Raw genomic sequence first — 4790 nt, 5'->3', positions numbered from 1 at the left:
AACCGTTATTGATAAACGTGGACCAACTGATTATAATACAAAAGTATACCTTTTGATCCTTTTAGAGATTTATAAGTCCTTGCACTAACTGTAAAGGACACCAGCCCCAACACTTAGATCACACAAATCCTTGTTGATCGTGGTGTCGCCAATGGTACACGGTATTGAGAAGCTTCCCGGGTCTTTAAGTTTTGGAGGTGAACTCCCTTGAAGGATTGTACTACTCACCTTAGTGAAGGCGATAGTTTCAAGCTTCTGGATCGACTTCTTTTTTTTAAGGATGTCCTTCATGTACTTTGCATAGGCTGGTACGTGATTTATTAATTCCGTGAAAGGAATCGAGACTTCCAAATTCATCACAATTTCCATAAATTTTCCAAGTTGGTCATCAAACTTGGGCTTAGCATGACGACTTGGGAATGGAAGTCTAGTCACAATGGGCTCCTTCTCCTTGGCCTTTTCTTGACTTTTCTTTGAAACTTCTTCTTTTGTTGGTTCTCCTTTCTTACAGTTTTGCACAACTTCTTCTTTGACACTAGCTTCAACAACTTCATCCTGAACTTTCTTCTTTGGTCCTTCATATTTCGTACCACTCCTCAAGTGAATGGCACTAACCGTTTCATGTCTTGGGGGATTACCTTGAGGTGGTCATTGCCCCTTTTGTCTTTGAGAGTTTGAAGATGTTAGTTGGGTCAATTGAGTTTCCAACATTTTTGTGTGGGCTAGGATGTTGTTGATGGTGATGTCCTTTGCTTGGCTATCTTTTTGCATTTGAGTGAAAAATTCTTGTTGATTCTTTTGCATTTGGAGGACCGCTTTTTGAACATCAAAACCTTGGTCATTTTGTTGATTGTATGGAGTTTGATTTTGATAACATTGGTTTTGGTTGAAAAAGGGTCTTTGATTTTGGTTTCTCATGGGAGGTGGGGTGTATGTTTGTTGAGGGTTTTGAACATTTTGGCTTTAGTATGAGAGATTTGGGTGGAATTTGGTGTTTTCATTGTAATAATTGGAATAAGGAGTGCCACTCTTGTATGCTTGAAAAGCATTCACTTGCTCATTTGTTCCCCTACATTCACTTTGGTCGTGTCCCAAAGTTCCACAATTCTCACATATCCCACTTGGGATTGATGAAGATGCTACCATGGCATTAACATGATGCTTTGGTGATTTTGAGGCTTCTTCAAGTTTAGCCATAGCCTTTTCAAACTTCAAGTTAATGGTATCAATATGAGCACTAAGTTGAGCACCCAATTGAGTAATAGAGTCCACTTCATGCTTTCCTCCTCTAGTAGCCTTGCGAGGTCTACTATATTGTGAATTATGGACCGCCATTTCCCCAATCTTGTTCTAAGTTTGATTATCGTCAACTTCGGTGAACATACCATTTGATCCCATGTTGAGAATACTTCTTGAGTCTTCATAAAGACTATTCCAAAATTGTTGTACCAAGAACCACTCGCTAAGTCCATGATGAGGACATGAGCGACAAATACCTTTGAACCGCTCCCAAGCTTCATACAAAGATTCTTCATCCCTTTGCTTCAAACCCGTAATTTGAGCTCTTAGCATGTTAGTCTTTTCCGGAGGCTAGAATTTTTTGTAGAAAGCTAGAGCCAACTTCTTCCAAGAGTCAATTCCAAGAGTAGCCTTATCAACGCTTTTCAACCATTGTTTTGCAGGGCCGATTAGAGAAAAAGGGAATAAGACCCATCGAATTTTGTCTTGAGTCACACCGGTTTGTGAAATCGCATCACAATAGTCACAAAAAGTCTCCATGTGAGAGTGAGGGTCTTCACTTGGCATCCCCCTAAATTGGCTTCTTTCGACTAATTGGATAAATGCGGATTTTGCAACGAAATTTCCAGTTAAGTGTTGTGGTGTGGGAGTTCCATTGGGTAGGTTCTCCTCGGTTGGTACGGAATGTGATAAAAATTTAGGCATTGTGGGTTGATTTTGTGTTGGATTTTGTGTTGGGTTCTCCTCACCTTATCTTGCAAAAGGGTTGATGAACTCAATAGTATTTGGTTGAATATCTACAACCTCACCAATACCTCTCAAAGTACCTCTAGCAAGTCTTCTATCGTTTGTCAAAGTCCTTTCAATTTCGTGATCAATGGGTAACAAGTTACCTTGTGATCTTCTAGACATTCAAAATATCAAACAACTTGAAAATAATTAGAACAAACCTTGAGGAGTTTTACTTCCCCAAGGCAAAGAAAGACACAACTAATAACAATCTAAGAAAATCAAATCAAGTTAACACCGTCCCCGGCAACGGCGCCATTTTTGGTCGGACTCACTTGGAGCTTAATTTTCGGTTACTTGTCGTTAGGAGCACCTAGACCAAAACAATATTTATAACTTCATAAACAACTCTACTATTTGTAAAGAGGCAAGTAAAGGTCGGATCCCAAGGGCCGGGTATTGATGTAGGATTTTCGATTGCAAGTAGCGGTATCTAGGGGTGTCACGATTTGGGTTGAGATGAGAAGATCACTAAACTAAATAGCAATAAAAGTAAACAAGCAAGATGATTAAAATGAGATGTAAACAATTGATTAAAAGCTCTAGGGTGTCATGGGGTCATAGGGGATTCATGGGAATTGATCATACAAACATATTCTCAAATTATAAGCAAGCAATTATTGTTGTGATGGATCGAGTTGGTTTATATCTTACAATTCGAGGAAGGTTTGGGTCCCGGAGCCGAATCGATTAGATTGTACAACACCTACAAGTCGACTTAATCCTCCCTACTCAACTATATGCATGGTCTAATGAGACTCGAGTTGGTTTATGTCTTACAAGTCTCATTGAAAAGGTAAGTGATGGGTAAAAAATGCAAGGATTCATAGGCTCGCATTTCATCAAACATAACATGTGCATAAGTTGAGATCACAACAAGCAAGCAAATAAATTATGAAAACATATTAAATTAAGCATGAATCATCCCCCTTGTTGGTTTCCCCTAATTACCCATTAACCCTAATTAAGGAAACTACTCACTCATTATCAAGTTTAGCATGTTAACAAGGTTGTCAATCATATTAACAAAGCAAAACATGATGAATAAATGAAGATGATTAACAATAATTAAAAAGGGATTAAGAGAATTATACCTAATAATGATTCCAAAATAAAGCAAAGAATAATAGAAGTACTTGATGATTGATTGGAAGGTTGTCAATCTCCCAATAATAACTCAAATAATCTTCAATTACCCAAAATAAAAGATGAACAAAAGAGAAATTAAGGAAATGAGATTTGTATTGATATTTGATTAGAAGTTGATTACAAGATTAAGAAGAGATTAGAATGATATAAACTATACTAAAGATTGATAAGAAGAACATGATTAATCTAATTACACTAATGGGGTATTTATAGTGGGGATTAGGTACACAAATTAGGGTTTATTAAGGGCTTAAATGACGATTAAATCCTTGAGGAATCGCTCCTCTCAGAAAAGATGCGAGACTCCTTTTTGCCAGTCTTTCATAAATATGCGCATCTTTCATGGAGGGAAGAAGAAGACGTAAGGGGCTGTAAGACAATCCGAGTGTCCAAGGGTCGCGACGGGCGAATTCTGGGGTGGCTGGACGAGCGGATTGATGCTTGGACGAGCGGATTGTGGCGTGGTTGGACGGGCGTCCTTATGGAAAAGACGCTCGGATTCCCGAAGTGTTGGACGGGCGTCTTCATGGCTGGACGAGCGGATCTCGTCCCAGCCTTTCTTTTCTTCTTTTCTTTTTCTCTTTTTCCAATAATCCTCCGGGATTTAGTCGGGGATGCAAGGATTTCTTCATCATTGCCTATCTACTATAATATGTACAAAGGCCTTCTAGTCTTGTCTTCTCTTTGATGCTTGGTCATTAGATTCGATCAATTTAGCTCTATTTTGCCATGAAAATGCAAGGTTTGCACTCCTCTCCTACCAAGGAAACAAAACCTCAAAGAATATGCAAAACAAAGGACTAAAGATAGTAAATGACCCAAATATGCACTAAAAAGCATAGGAACGAGGCTAATTCGGGGACTAAATATGCCCAAATAATGGTCACATCAAAGTCCACCTCTGTTGCCCCATGATCCACTCGGCTGGTTGCTAGCAAAGCTCTGAGTCGGCCCTTGAGAGAAATTCCCTTGATAAGCTCCCGAACATGCTCCGGTCTTGACACTCGTGCAATCCCGCTTCTTGTGCCCTACACCACCACAGTGGAAGCATGTAAGGTTGGAGCTGTCACTCAAACTCCGACCACCAGCTTTTCCCCAACCACGAGATCCCCCGGAGAAACTAGCCCCACCAGAAAAAGCTTTGGCATGGTTGAAGTTACCCTTCTTGTTGCCCGACTGATGGTTGTTTCCACTATCAGCCTTCCTTTTCTCGGCAGCAGTCCTTTCATTAATCTCTTTTGAGAGGTCTACCATCCTCTCAACTTGACCCGCTCTCAGGTATACTTCCTTAAGATCAGTGGCTGGCAGACGGCTCACGATCTTGGCAGACAGACCCATCTCAAAACGGAGAGCCAAACCCCTTTGTGCCAACTACATAACCTTAACATAGCGAGATAACTCTAGGAACCGGTGATAGTACTCGGTGACTGTCATCTCCTCTGTCATGGTGAAGGAATCGAACTCAGACCTCATCTTGTGTCGGACATGCTCCGGCACAAAATGCTCTCTCATAGCGCTCTTCAACCCCGACCAGGGAATAGCCCCCAGACCCTCAGCCTGGTAGTAGGTTCTAGCATCCTCCTTGACGTTTTGCCACCACACGGCGGCTTCAC

The 4790-nt window shown here is 40.7% G+C and overlaps 1 non-coding gene across 1 annotated transcript; it reads left to right on the top strand.

Moving 5' to 3' along the window:
* The first annotated feature begins 1465 nt into the window (after window positions 1-1465).
* Window positions 1466-1572, top strand: LOC141654272 (small nucleolar RNA R71). The gene has a single exon (XR_012547834.1). It is a non-coding gene; the product is annotated as a small nucleolar RNA R71 (small nucleolar RNA).
* The last annotated feature ends 3218 nt before the right edge of the window (window positions 1573-4790 follow it).

The sequence above is a fragment of the Silene latifolia genome, chromosome 4, assembly GCF_048544455.1.
Source record: "Silene latifolia isolate original U9 population chromosome 4, ASM4854445v1, whole genome shotgun sequence".
In the NCBI taxonomy this organism is placed as follows: domain Eukaryota; kingdom Viridiplantae; phylum Streptophyta; class Magnoliopsida; order Caryophyllales; family Caryophyllaceae; genus Silene; species Silene latifolia.
This window is presented reverse-complemented; position numbering and strand designations above follow the sequence as displayed.